This window comes from Muntiacus reevesi, chromosome 2, assembly GCF_963930625.1.
Source record: "Muntiacus reevesi chromosome 2, mMunRee1.1, whole genome shotgun sequence".
Taxonomy (NCBI): domain Eukaryota; kingdom Metazoa; phylum Chordata; class Mammalia; order Artiodactyla; family Cervidae; genus Muntiacus; species Muntiacus reevesi.
This window is the reverse complement of record NC_089250.1, coordinates 70,734,461-70,749,886: the sequence shown is the minus strand read 5'-3', so window position 1 is coordinate 70,749,886 and position 15,426 is coordinate 70,734,461. Positions and strand designations below refer to the sequence as shown.

General features: G+C 46.8%; 1 long non-coding RNA gene across 1 annotated transcript in view; it reads left to right on the top strand.

The window, feature by feature from the left end:
* Positions 1–5,381, top strand: part of LOC136158003 (uncharacterized) — a 51,280-nt gene extending 45,899 nt beyond the window's left edge. The window contains exons 4-5 of the long non-coding RNA XR_010661300.1: positions 3,392–3,449; positions 5,089–5,381. This is a non-coding gene — a long non-coding RNA (uncharacterized lncRNA). The remainder of the gene's footprint in view (positions 1–3,391; positions 3,450–5,088) is intronic.
* Positions 5,382–15,426: the final 10,045 nt, after the last annotated feature.

Below are 15,426 nucleotides of genomic sequence, written 5' to 3'. Positions count from 1 at the left end.
CCCCAGAGGATGCTAACTACTGGGAGCTTGACGCAGACCTCCCAACACAGCTCTGGTGGCGGGGAGCAACACTCCATCCTTCCCACCTCATGGACTGAGTGGATGGGGCAGTGGGAAGAAATGCCCAGACAGGGACTTCCCTGGGGATCCAGTGGCAAGCCTCTGAGGTCCCATGCAGGGGGCCCAGGTTCAATCCCTGGTCAGGGAACTAGATCCTACATGCTGCAACTAAGAGTTTGCATGCAGGCCACAACTAAAGACCCTGTGTGCCTCAACTAAGATCCGGTGCAGCCAAATAAGTAAATCAATATTTTTTTTAAAAAAAGAAAGAAAAATTAAAGAAATGCCCAGAGAGTGGCTGAATCCAGACCAGGCCCGGAAGTGAGACAACACTCCAAAGCCGGAGTTCCATCCCACCAGCCCAGGAAGCAGACCTCAAACCTGCCCAGACTGGATACCCTCTGCACCAATCTCACTCCACATGGGCTCTGTCGGTGCCCTCAGAGGGGCAGCGCCCACCTCCCCTGAGGCTGCAGTTTCAGGATGGAGTTTAGTTCAGTTCAGTCGCTCAGTCGTGTCCGACTCTTTGCGACCCCAGGAACTGCAGCGCGCCAGGCTTCCCTGTCCATCACCAGCTCCCAGAGCTTGCCCAAACTCTTGCAAGACACAGAAAGAAGGAAGAGGCTGAAAGAGGCAGACAGAAAGAAAATCAAGAAACAGAGAAAAAGTACGTGAGGGAGACAAAAAGGTCACTGATAGAAAGAGATCCAGGAAAGAGCTATGAGACAAAAAAGAAAGATACAGAGAGAAAGAGACACAACACTGGGGCAAAAAGAGAAGGAACATGGGAGAGACAGAGAGAGAGAAAGAGGGGAAAAAGAACAGAGAAGATGGAGAAAGAAATGCTGAGAAGAGAACCAGAGAGAGGGGTCCGGGAGGCAAGGCGGCAGGCTCCCCAGGGGTGCGTACCCAGGATGGGCAGCCCAGGCTGGCGGCAGGAGGCGGCCGAGGAGGCAGAGGACCTCTGCAGACGCCCAGCCCGCCTGCCGCACAGCGACTTAAGCGGTCCGCCAGGAGCTGATGGCATCTGACGTCCCAGCCCCCCAGCCCCCTCCCCTTCCAGCCTGGCCAGGCTCGAAGCTCCGCCTGCCAGACCGTGGCCTTTTCTCTCCTCCCTCCGCTGTTCCACCTGAAGTGCAAGGAGGCCGGGGCTGAGCTGCCGGTCAGGATGGGGGTGCGGTCAAGGCAGGGATTCCTGGACGAAATACCACCTCTCCTCAGGAGACCTCAGACCCGGAGACTTTTCTCTGCCTTCCAGACCCCACATATTACGGCCACCTTGCATCCAGAAAGTGTTTTTCTGTTTTCTCCACAAAGCCCTCCAGCCCCAGAGTTGGCAGTTTTCATACGGCCCCATCTAATGAGCCTGGCTGAACTTGAATGCTGAGCTCGATGTATACAAGCTCAGCCAAACCCTCAGAAGCAGATACGATCGCTGCCCATTTTAGATGAAAAACCTCCAAAGAAGTGAAGGAACAGTTTAAAGTCACGCTAGCCTGTCCAAGACTGACCCCAGGGAGGGTCCTGCTAGTAGGTAAAAAGGATGTCATTTCTGTAACCAAATCAAATATAGAGGCATAGAGGGGAAAAGCCCTATGAGAATATTAGAATATTTGCTGCAAGGCCACTCAAACATGGCACCATGCAGCCTAATTAATTAAGCCAGTGGATATGGATTCGAATCCGCATTATTTTGTTTTTGAGGTTTTTTTTTTGGTGGTTCTTTCTTCTAAAAATAATGCCTTTTTGTGCTCACTGGTGTCCTTGGGTAGATTACTTAACCACTTGTGCTTTATCTGGAAAATGGGAGAAATAATGGTTCTTTCCTTACAACCCTGATGCCAGGATTAGATGAATTCACGTCCGATTGAACTGGCGGAGCACTGAGTGTGTGCTCTTTAGGTGTGCGTGCGTGTGCTTATGAGGGTATGTGTGTTTGTTATAGGTGTACAAGAACATGCAGACACACACGTGAGGGCTTGTGTGTCACATACGGAGGTATGGACACGTGCATGACCATGCAGATGTCTGTACCTGCGTGTGTACTTGCATGAGTGTGCATGTGCTTGTATGTTATGAATGTGCAAGCACACACATACAAGCGCATCTTCCTGATGATTTCTATGTCATATGCATATTCAGGGATGTGTATGTGCGTGTGTGTGTGTTTTGACAGAACCCCTCTGATCTCTGAGTTGCTGTACTTCATTGTTGACAAAGAATTTCATTTTCTCTTCTCTGATTCCTTGTATTCTCTGCAAATAACACGTGATGCTTTTGCAATGGGAAGGGACAGACTTACCAGAAAGGTGTTCCATTAAAAAACCAAAGTTGAAGCGCTTGTAATCTTCAGCTTCCACTTCCAGAGACCTTTCTGAGCAGTTCCAGGCAGAACCCAGCCTCCAGTGCCAAGCTGAGCCCTGGCCCAGGTGACGATGCAGGGCTGGGAACTGGGATGGGGCTACCCGAAGTGCGGTCCTCCCCAGACACATGGAATTCCCGCCCCAGGCAGCCGCCCAGCCTCAGCCTCGGCAGCCCAGACAGTGCCTGCTGCCAAAGCTTCCCCATCGGGGAAGATTCCCCCAGCCCAGGCTGACTGCTGGATGCTGGGGGAGGCGGGGCACACAGAGGCAGGGGGGTGGGGGCTGCTGACTCTGACCGCTATGTGGCTTTCTCATCACGCCAGAAGGGCAAGAGGCACTGGCTCTGATCCAGCTCCATTCTCTGCCTCCAGTAGGCTGAGTGTCCTGGGGCAAGTCTCTATCCTTCTCCGGGCCATTGGAGCAACTGGACTTAGGGCTTTTCTGCTGAGATCCGTGATATACCAGGCGGCAGAGGAGGCGGACACAAACAGCTTTGGCACTGATGACCCCTGAGTGTGTGCCCCACTCTCTCTGAGCGCTGAATACCAACCTCTTCCATGTCCTGGCCACTTGCAATGATCCAGGGCTTTACATCCATGACTCACTTGGTCCTTGCAGCTGCCTTTGAGGCAGCAACCCCGCCCATGGACAGACGAGGACAGAGAGCTTCAGTGACTTGTCCTAGGGCCTGTTTGTTTGCTAACTGGGGTTCTGGCAGTGAACATTCTCACCCATTTTACAGAATGCACGTGCATCCACTGTGCTCACACCACACACACATGCACATATACATGCACACATACCCTCCTCCCACAAATATGAGACAGCTGGTTCCCCCAGTCCCTTAGATTCTTGCTGTCAGATGACCTCAGGTGCCCTTCCATAAATAAACAGAAACCCACCCTTTACACACTTGATCATGTTAATACATATAAGCGGCATGTACTTGTTCTTTTCTCAGTGCTCAGACCATTTCAAGCACTTGACCTCGATGAGACCATTCAATCTTCAGACCAACCCTATCAGGTCGGTATTATTATTGTCATCATAACCATTTCTCTATACGTGAGGAAACAGGCACACAGAAGTGAGTTGTTGGCCTGGGGTCTCACAGCAGGCGGAGGGCAGAGGTGGGATAGGCCAGGCTAGTCCCACTGCCTCTTCAAAGAGACAGACAGACAGACAGACATCTGAGGAAGAAGGCACAGCCTTGCAGTCCAACCACATATACAAAATCACCATCTCCTGGGACTTCCCTGATGGTCCAGTGCTTAAGACTGCGCTTCCAATGCAGGGGATGTAGGTTCGATCCCTGGTTGGGGAACTAAGATTTCACATGTCTCGCAGTGTGGAAAAAAAAAAATCACTATCTCCCACCCAACATGTTCACACATCCAGAACAACCCAGAAAATAACACTGGTAGCAAACATACAGAAACACCCCCTGGCCAATCCACCAGGTAGGACCTTCCTTGCTGTTGACTAAACCTTTTCCCAGGTTCACTTTGACAGGTTGGTGTTGTTTAGTTGCCAAGTCATGTCTAACTCTTTCTGACCTCATGAACTGCAGTATGCTAGACTCCTCTTTCCTTCACTGTCTCCCAGAGTTTGCTCAAATTCATATTCATTGAGTCGGTGATGCCACCTAACCATCTCATCCTTTGCCACCCTTTTCTCCTTTTGCCTTCAACTCTTCCCAGCATCAGGGTTTTTTTTCTGACAAATCGGCTGTTTGCTTCAGGTGGCCAAAGTATTGGAACTTCACCTCAGCAACTGTCTTTCTGATGAACATTCAGGGTTGATTTCCTGTAGGATTGGCTGGTTTGATCTCCTTTCTGTCCAAGGGACTCTCAAGAGTCTTCTGCAGCACCGGAACTCAAAAGCATCAATTCTTTGGCACTCAGCCTTCTTTATGATCCAACTTGTCCATCTGTACATGACTACAGCAGGTTGCCAGTGGATAAAAATGTTAGGGGTGAAGGCAGGAAATAATCAGGGATGGCCCAGATGAATGTCCTGGACTGGGATGTCACTTCAGGGTAAGAACTTTACTCACCCCTGGATTTTGTCAGACTGGATTCAGCTATTGCCTCATCTTCACCCCTACTGGAATTCTCTCTGGTCCTGGGCAAGTGAAGGGGAAATTCTTCTAGGTAGCAGTAGTATTTGAGGCAGTACATCTCAGTGACTGACACTGCTGACTCTGGATCCAGGCAGCCTAGGTTCATGGCTTACTAGCTGTGTGACCATGGGCAAGTTACTTAACCTTTCTGCGCCTTGGTGTCTCACCTATAAAATAAGGCTGCCTTGTGGAGTTGTTGTGAGGATTAAATGAACTGATACACGTGACATAAGGCCTGAGTAAGCAGTCAGTAAATGTTAGCTATAATTGCTGATAATAATAACAACAATAACAGTCAACATTTATTTAGCACATACTAGATGGGCTTCCCTGGTGGCTCAGACGATAAAGAATCTGCCTGCAGTGCAGGAGACCAGGGTTCCATCCCTGGGTCGCAAAGATCCCCTGGAGAAGGGAATGGCTACCCACTCCAGTATTTTTGCCTGGAGAATCCCATGGACAGAGGAGCCTGGTGGGCTACAGTCCGTGGGGTCACAAAGAGTTGGACACAACTGAGCGACTAACATTTCATCTTTTTTCCAGGTGCCAAGCACTAAGTGCTATAGGGGTCCGAGATCATTTACGTTTTGCTCCAGTTTTATGGATTAGGGTTCAGAATCTCCACTCACCAGACGAAGAAGTGGAAACTCCGAGAGGTTCAGTACCTTGTCCAAGTTCACACAGCTAGTCCCAGTGGAAACTGGATTCCAGTGCCAGGTCTCCGATTCTTACCCCAGTGTTCTTTTCAGACAATAAAGCTGCTTTTAAGAAGAGTCTGTGTAGGGAATTCCCTGGTGGTTCAGTGGTTAAGACTCCACACTCCCAATGCAGATACACAATGAAAGAAAGCCCGTGTTGTAAACACAAGGAATATGGCCAAAATTTTCTAATAACTATAAATGGAGTATAATCTTTAAAAATTGTGAATCACTATATTGTTCATGAATTTATATCATATTGTACATGAACTATACTTTAATTTTAAAAGAGAGATTAAAAAGAAGAAACTGTGGAATAGGAGCCTGGTGCTTGAGAGAGGAGACTAAGAAAGTTAGAATGTCTTTAGAGATCTTCCAGATCACCCCTTCATTTGCCAGCTGAGGAAATAGGTTCAGAGTGGGTGAGTGACTTGTCCAAGGACACACAGTAATTGGCAGACTCAAAACTTCAATCCAGATCTGTGTCACTCCAAGTCCAAACAAGGGAAAGAGGGAACTGGGAGGGAGGCGAACACATGTGAAAGATAGGAATGGTGATCCACACTCTTCAAAACTCTTTGGTCAAATGTTCCAAGTTCTTCTAAAAGACAATTGAGAAAATGAAAGAAATGGAGGTGGAAGTCAGTAGATAGACAAAAGATAGACTTTTTAAAAAATGTTTATTCTTATTGATTTATTTGCCTGCACATGGGATCTTCAAAGTTCCTTGTGGCATGGGAACTCTTGGTTACAGCCTGTGGGATCTAATTCCCCGACCAGAGATTGAATCTGGACCTCCTGCATTGGGAGCGTGGAGTCTTAGCCACTGGACCATCAAGGAAGTCCCTACATTATTTTATTTTATTTTATTTTTTCCTACATTATTTTATATGGGCAAATATTTTATGGACTCTACTGTTGAGGGATGCACACTTGAGTGTGCACAAAGAAATATAGAAGTCAAGTTGTGATTGAGGTGGGACATTTAAGGGGCTCCTCTTTCTTGATCTGACTGGTGGTTACAAGAGGTTCACACTATTGGGTCCCATGTTGGTTATATGTGACTTTCTGTACTTAAGTTTTATTATTCAATACAGAGGCTAATTTAAAAGGTAATTTATACAATGACACTTTCCATCTGTTACTGTCCTAACCCTGCATGAGGATTTTAGCCTTCTTTCAACAGTTGAGGATGTGAGGTTCAAAAAAGGAGGTAGCTTCCTGATAGTCACATAGCAAGTAACTCTGGGAGCCAGGACTCAACCCTTGTGGTTGGTGTGTCTCTGCAGCTCTGCTGTGGCCGGGCTGCCAGTGGTGGGTGGTTCCCGATCCAGCAGTGGGGGGTGTTGGGGAGATCTGACAACACTGACTTCTCAGAAAATAACTAAAGTACACCCAGAAGCACCTCTGGGCTCCCAGGTCTTCTGTTTGTACCCTATAAGTCATGTCACCTCTTCGGTGGTTACCAGAGTGAGGCAGGATGGTTTAGGAGTGGCAAGGACCAGAGTTGTGACCTCAGATGAGTGACCTTGGTCTGGGTGACCCGAGGCAAGTCTCTGAGTTTCAGTTTCCCCATCTGTATAATGGGAACAATAAACAGGCACTAAATTATTTGGCTATTATGATAAATTCAGTGAGATACAGGAAGTGTCAACACACAAAGCAAGTTTGTTCAGTGTTAGCTATTAACCTGCCCAAGCAAACACCACGTGACTCCATTGACAAAATGCTCAAGAATGGGCAAAGCTAGAAGACTTCCCTGATGGTCCAGTGGTTAAGAATCTGCCTGCCAATGCAGGGGGACATGGGTTCAGTCCCTGGTCTTGGAAGATCTCACTTGCCACAGGGCAACTCAGCCCGTGCTCTACCCCGAGATGCAGCGACTGAAGCCTGCACACTTTAGAGTCGTGCTCTGCACCAACAGAAGCCACAAGAAGAGAGTAGCCCCAGCTCACCTCTTCCCCAGGCCCGGGAAGCTCGATAAATGTATATAAAAGTTCATCAAGCTGTACACTTAAGATTTGAACACCATAAGTTACACCTTGGTCTTCCCAGATGGCGCAGTGATAAAGAGTCCACCTGCCAATGCAGGAGACACAGGTTTAATCCCTGGGTCAGGAAGAAGCCCTGGAGAAGGAAATGGCAACCCACTCTAGTATTATTGCCTGGAAAATTCCATGGACAGAGGAGCCTGGCAGGCTACAGTCCATGAGGTTGCGAAGAGTCAGACAGGACTGAGCAACTGAGCACACACACAAGTTACACCTTAAATAAAAACTGAGTTATAGATGGTTTTAAAAGCCTTTGTTTAATTTCAAAGAGTTCTTTCAACAAGTGTCAAATTAAAATCCAAAATAAGAAAACACACACACATACCAACAGAAGTATCCCAATTTTGTCTCCCCAACACACACTCCCTACCCAATACACAGACATATCCTTCCCAGTACACCCACCCAAACCCCCAGCACTTTACACACACAGTCAAAGACCCCAACATCAAAAAGAGAAGTCACAACCCCACAGAGCAGACATACCTGCATTCCTACTCAACCTCACAGCACATCCATCTTTAAATAGATGGTTTTCAACTCTGGGTGTGTGTGAAAACACACCTTACTTTTATACACACAGAGACACACACAAACCAAACCCATAGACCAAATTGGCTTGGGCAGATTTGTGAGTCAGACTGACTGGGTGGGGGTCTTGGCTCCACCACTTCCTCACCGCAGGACCCAGGGCAGGTCATGTAATTTCTCTGGGTCTCAGTTTTCTGATCTGCAAAATGGGCCCAATAAGATCTTCTCTCATGAGATGAAATGAAATAGAAAGGAAGACCAGGAGCAAAAGAAGCTTATTGAGGGAAGGAGCTGCATGATTTGTCTCTGTATCCTTGATGACTCACAGCATGTCATTATAGGAAGCTCATAGGTGTTGTCCGTTCTCACCAGATTAAATTTGCTACAATCCCAGTGGAAATTCCAGCAAGGTTATTGGAGGAAATTGGCAAGTGGATTCTGAACTTTGTGTAGGAGAGCCGTGGCCCAAGAATTCTAAAGACACTCAGTCATAATCTTAGTAAAATATGGTGATTAAGCAGACAATAGAAAAATGAAAAATGAGGGGAGGGTGAGCCTGGGACATAGGGGTGAGCCAGGGGGACAGCAGTACAAGGAGGGGGGACAGCATGGGCAAAGGCTCTGAGGCTGGAGGGCATTTGGTTCATTTGAGGAACTGAGAAAAGGCAGGTTAGGGAGGACTGGAGGGGGCACTAGTGGTGAAGAACCTGCCTGCCAATGCAGGAGACGGAAGGGACACAGGTTCGATCCCTGGGCTGGGAAAATCCTCTGGAGGAGGGCATAGCAACCCACTCCAGTATTCTTGCCTGGAGAATTCCGTGGACAGAGGAGCCTGGCGGGCTACAGTCCGTGGGTCCGACTCACAGAGTCGGACACGACTGAGGCGACTTAGCAGGCATGCACAGAGAGGGGACAGAGGGGTACGAGGCGGCCCAGAGGCGGGGGCAGAGGTGAGCAGAGGCTGTTTGTGCTGCTGGGAGGCCTTGAATGCCACCCCAGCTGCAGAACTGAGGACCTCAGTTTCACCTTGGCTTTGCCCTGGGCCCAGCCCTGGTGCCCCACTGGGGATAGGCGTTGGGGGGACACAGGAAGAGGAGAGGATGGCCTAGGTTTCGGGGAAATGGGAGCACGTCCTCCCACTATGATCTCTTAGCATCTGACTGCCCACCGACCCCCAGAATCCTGAAACCAGAAAGGTGCCCCTGAGGGGTCCTCCATCCTCCTCCTCCCAGTCAGCATTCTCAGCAGGGTGTTTTCCGGGGCTCGGCCGGGGAACCCCCCCATCCTCCCCGGTGTCAGAGAGGACTAGCCTCCTTCCCTACAGGCCAGGTGAAGAGGAGCAGCTGGAGAACCCGGCTGGTCCAGCGCGCTTAACCCGGCGGGAGTGTTCGGCGTTCCCCGCACCCCTGATCGCTAGCGGTCAAGGCCGTGCCCTCGGGGGCCTGCGGCCGGAGGACTGGGGAATCCTCCTCCCGGCCCAGCCTGGACAGCTGCACGGCCAGGTGTGGCCGCGGAATTTGCTGTGTCGCCCGTCCGCGCAGCTGGAGCGGAAAAGCCTCAGCGTCAGCGCCCCCTCCTCGCCGCCAGAGCTCGCGCCCCACATTCCTGCGGAGCGCGGCGGGGGCCAGGCGGCCACATCAGACGCCAGACCCGGAGAATTCGACCGGGCGGGGCCGGTAAGGGACCGGTGGACCCTCGGGGACTCCTCACCCCTTGGTGGTACCGGAACTGAGCCAGATCTCCCATCTGATAAATGCGGACAGCGACACTTGGCCTTGTCTGTTTCCTAAGCGGTGAGCCACCACCAAACACGAGCAGTTTAACTTTAGAGGTGATCATCTATTGTGTGCCTACTGTGTACTTCATACCTGGCAAATAAGGTTTCACTTACTTATCCTGGCAACAAAGGTGGTAGAGTACCGTCCTCATTTTTCTTGTGAGAGAGAAATGACTAGTTATAGAGGTAATAAATTGTGAGTTTAGACTTGAACCCATGCCTGTCTGACTGTATTCTTTAAAAAAAAAAAAAATTCTTTATTTGGCAGCACCTGGTCTTCCTTGAGGCAGGTGGGATCTAGTTCCCTGACCAGGGATCAAATCCAGGCCCCCTGCATTGGAAGCAGGGAGTCTTAGCTACTGGCCACCATGACCTCTAAACCCTACCAACTGTAAAATTTGCAGTGTTGTGACTATGTGGCTGTTATTTTAGCAGTCAGGTAAGGTCAGATCTGGGAGGCAGTATGGGCCAGAGGTTAAGCTCTTTGCCCCTTGAGCGCACTGACCCTAGTTTGAATCCCAGCTCTTCAGGATTGCTAGCTGTGTGACCTTGGCTAAATTACTTAGCTTCTCTGTGCCTTGGTGTTTCCATCTGTAGACTAGAGTGATCCCAATACCTACCTGTTGTGTGAAGCAAGAGAGGAGTTAAGTACAGTGAAGCATTTAGCACAGTGCCTGGCCCCTGGTCAAGGCTCAGTATGTTATAAATCAATGTCACTTCCATAGAAAACAAAAACAAAACAACTAGCTAAATGTTTAAACTAGTAAAGGAGACTATTTTAATTCATGTTTAACTCAACTTTAAGAATAGAGGCATTAAACTATGATGTAGGTACATCTGAATTCTTTGCTATACTTTGGATGGGAAGACTGGAGGAAGAAAAAGTTTCAAAACACTCATTCTTCTCAGAACCTAGGCATTTTATTCCCAATTTGGTGTTCTCTTTAAAAAAAAAAAAATACTATTTCTTAAATTGTGAAATATAACAAATGTATGAGATGTATAAAATATAAACATATAGTTTAATGAATATTTTTAAAGCAAGTATCTCTGTGACTCTCCCCAGGTAAAGAACCAGAACTTTGTCTACACCCCCAAAACCCTCTGATCCCAACGGCCTCCCTCGGTCCCACAGGTAACTGCTATACTGACACTGGAATAGTCATTTTTTGCCTTTCCCCCATCCCCTTATTTTACCAATGCTCTTTCAGGCAAAAACAAATAAAAAACCAAACCAAACCAAACCAATCAGAAAGCCCTGCTTCCAAAACTTGGGATTCCCTGGTGGTTCAGATGGTAATGAACCCTCCTGTCAATGCAGGAGACTCAGGTTTGATCCCTGGGTCGATCCCCTGGAGAAGGAAATGGCAACCCACTTCAGTGTTCTTGCCTGGAGAATCCCCTGGACAGAGAAGCCTGGCGGGCTACCGTCCATGGGGTTGCAGAGAGTTGGACACGACTGAGCGACTAACACTTTCCAAGCCTCAGCCCGGTGACTGTTTCAGAGAGCAGGGTCCTGGGGCATGCAGGATGCAGTGGCCAGAGGGAAAGCAGGCAGGTACTCAGGGCTGCTGGGGCTGTTGGCCGGCTCTCCTGCCTCTCTCCCCGTGGCCCGAAGATGAGCAAAGCCAGATCGCTGCCCTGCGGTGCCAGCTCTCCTGACCCTGTGCCCAGGCAGTCCCAGAGGCTGGGCGTGTGTGTGCTGGGGGCGCAGCCAGTGGATCCAGCCCCCTCCCAGTTTGGCAGTCAGGCAGCCTGGCCTCTGGCAGCTGCTGGCTTTGCTCAGCTGCCTCACCCTAGGCAGTGGCTAGCCGTCCCCTCCAGCCAGAAAGAGATGTGGCCAGAGGTTCGGAATGAGGGAGGCATTGCAGAGGAGAGCTCAGAAGGAAGGGACTGGCCGCTGGGGAGGAATACTTCTGCCCTCTGGCCAGGAGCTGTGGACAGAGGTCTGCCCGCTGGGAGAATTACTGGGCTGTCTACTGCTCTCCCCACCACACCAGGAATGAATTATTTCAGGCACACCAGCCAACAAAAAAGCACCTGCTGGTTGCTCTTCCTGGAATGACTGCTTCCCACTGTTCCTCTGGCCACCCTCTGGCCAGTCCTTCCAACCCCAGCTTGGACAGAAATCCTCTCTTCTAAGAATTCTTCCCTGACCCTTCCCTGACTCTACAGGGTCTTCTCCTCATGCCCCCGAGCATCCTCTACTTAACCCCTTCTCATTTTTTTGCTACTTCTTTCAAGGTTTTATGGACCAGAAACCCCTCTCACAGCGATTTATCATCTTGGGAACCCCTTATTAGTAAAAAAAAAAAAAAAAAAGATTAAAAAATTTATCATTATTACTTTCTGCTGTTTCTCTTCTGTTTATAAGGAAACAATTTAAATTTTAAAATAATTTCCTTTATATTCACATATTAATAATTATTCTTCATGTAACAAAATAAAATTTTTTGAGTGCTTAGTAGGTGCCAGATATAGTTTTAATGCTTGGGATGCATTAGTGAACAAAACAGGCAATGCTCCCTACCTTCTAGGGCTGGTAAGCAAGTAGAAAAGACAGAAAATAATTAAGTAAATTATAAAATACATTTTTTATAAAGTACATTTTTAAAAGACTCGTTGATGATACTCCTAATCCATTAAAACCTCCTGCTTTTTGCATTAAATCAAGTAATACAGGCCAATTTACTTTTAAAACTGACCAAGATCATTGTCAAAATAAAGATCTCTTTTCCAGTGGAAACACTCACTTTTTGTTGTTATTCTACCCCAGTAGAATTTAACCTTATGAGTCTGTGGCATTATAATGTAATATGGTTATAAAGCAGAAAAATTCCATATGGGAAGGCAATCAAAGCTTGCATTTATTTATTTATTTGGCTGTGGCAGGTCTTGGTTGCAGCATGCAGGAGCTTTCATTGCTGCCCGTGAACTCTTAGCTGCGGCACGTGGGATCTAGTTCCCTGACCAGAGATTGAACCTGGGCCCCCTGCGTTGGGAGTATGGAGTCTTGGCCTCTGGACCACCAGGAAAATCTCACACTTTCTCCTTTTTGGGTGTGCCGGGTCTTCATTGCCGCATGAGGGCTTTCTCCAGTTGTGGAGAGCCAGGGCTACTCTCTCGTTGGAGTGCCTGGGCTTCTCACTTCGGTGGCTTCTCATATTGCAGACCTCAGGCTTCAGAAGCTGCAGCACACGGGCTCAGTAATTGTGACCCTGAGGCTCTAGAGGAAGGGCTGAGTAGTCGTGGGACACAGATCACAGACTTTGTTGCTCCGCTGAATGTGGGATCTTCTCGGACCAGGGATTGAACCCATGTCCCCTGCACTGGCAGGCAGATTCCTAACCACTGCACCATCAGGGAAGTCCCCACATTTCCTTTTATTTAATCTTTAGTGCACATATATTCATGTTCAGGCTGGCCAAAGTCCAGTTATAGCCTCAGAAGATTCCCACACAACCATTCACAGATTTAGTAATTTTACATTTTTCAAAGAACTCAAACTGCCATCAAAATAAAAAGACAAATAAATGTGATTTTCAAAAAATTCAAAGAGCAGACTGTTTATCTGTCCAAGGGAGACTTAGATGCCAAGATAAATTCTATAGTCTCCAAACTCTTGCAGCAAGTGACGTACATGTGGAGCTTGCTTATGAAATTGCATTTTGCATTCAGCAAGAAAAAGCTACTTTTTTTTTGTAGCAGACATATTTTTTATTCTAGTTCTCCATTTCTTTTTTTTTTCTCTTCATTTCTATAGTAAACATGAAGCCATGTGCTTAATAAAATCTGACAGCAAAAAACCTAAAATATAAAATTCTGAGCAAAGGTCACAATTATGATAATCTGATTTTAAATTTTGAAAACTTATGAGATGGATTTGTAGAGATTTATTTGAAAGTGCTTTCAAGTATGTATTTGTATTAAACTTTTCTTTTTATGAATATCCGCAAGCTGACTTTTTATAAAGAATAAATCTGTCTCACCAATATTTCAAATGAACATTTTAAACTTTCATGTCTGATTCTGTTGTTCCTTCATTTACTTGCTGAGATATTTCTTTAGCAAGAAATTCACTGGCTCCCTGGCTATTCATTGACTTTATTCCCATAAGAGTGGCAGGAAAAATGCTTGATTATTTCCTTTTATTTAATAGCTGTCAAAATAATGAGAGCTGATTTCTCCAAAGGTAGCCATTACTCTTTTTTATTTTTTTTCCGATAGTTACTAATTTTAAAGCACATTATGAACCTTTGGGACATCCCTGAAAGTCCAGTGGTTAAGACTTCATGCTTCCAATGCAGGGGGCACAGGTTCCAGGTTCGATCCCTGGTCAGGGAACTCAGATTCCACATGCCTCACAGCACAACCAGAAAAAAAGCTCCTAAACAAATGTGTGTGTTTCCATCCAGTGCAGTTAATACTTTTATTTAGGCTCAAGTTGTCCCGTCTTTGGCCTGTGGGACCTTTTCTAATTGGCTTCTGCGTCCTCCTGAAATGACCTTAGCAGTCCTTGGTAGGTTATGACTTCCTTACTTTCTGGTTTTGATAAGATGGCTCAGCTTTGTCTTGCCTCAGGTTTGAAAAATGTTGTTTTTTAAAAGATGAATCTATAGTTATTAAGGACACTCGTCCATCCAAAACATCAGAGGTCTTAACATCTAGCCCAATGCTTGGTGCATGGCAAATAGTTCATAAGTGTTGTTTGCTGAATAAATTAATGATGATCAGCTTCACAAGGTGAAGTTGCTTGAGGTCTGAGGCCATATAAGTCAAACAAGTTATTTATTTATTCTTGAATAAATAAATGAAGGACTGAAACCCAACAAATTAGGTGATACCACTCAGTCTTAGGCAGGGCAAAGCCTTGATGTTTGTACTTTTCCATTACCTCCTGGTAGGGAAGAGTAGGGCATGGTCCTCCAATGCTCTGGAATCTTCTAAGGAAGTGTTTCTCAAATTACAGATCCACACCTATTAGTGAGCTGTAAAATCAATTCAGTGGGTCATGACCAGCATATTTTAAAAATTCAATTTATAATTGAATAGAAACTATCGGTGTGCCTCACACAGTAGAGGCAAACTCTGTCATGAACTGTCATGAAGCTATATTTACAGCTATATCTATATGCTTATTAACAAACATAGTCACTTATGCTACATATGTGTGTACTGGATCACAACCAGTGATGTGTTGACAAATGTTTAGCAACCCTCTCTCTAAGGGAAAATGTTAAGTATTGTGTTGTGCTGTTAACTTAATCACTTCAGTCATGTCCAATTCTTTGTGACCCCCATGGACTGCAGCCCACCAGGCTCCCCTCTCCATGGGGTTTCTCCAGGCAAGAATACTGGAGTGGGTTGCCATTTTGTCTTCCAGGAGATCTTCCTGACCCAGGGATCAAACTCTTGTCTCCTGTGTCGCCTGCCTTGCAGGCAGATTCTTTACTGCTGAGCCACTGGGGATGTTTCTACATACATAAAAGTATAATAAATTTCTCTTAATATAAAGAATGTGGCATATAATTTTAAAATAATAAAATATGCAAATACTCTTCACTCTAAATTCCGTATAGTGAACTGCTTCTTCTAGAATGCTTTTCTTGATGTTTACTGGTCTCTTGTCTCCACAGCCAACCTCATGTTTCAGTTTAACCATGTTTTGACAAATGGAGTTTCATCTCAGTCCAGACAATCAATAAACACTCAATACACCAAATAAAGCCCTGATTTACAGTATTTGCCATTTCTCTTAATGTAAACACTCCCACCAGAGCTGGTTTCAAGCTACAAATTGATGCCGACGAACACACAGTTGGCG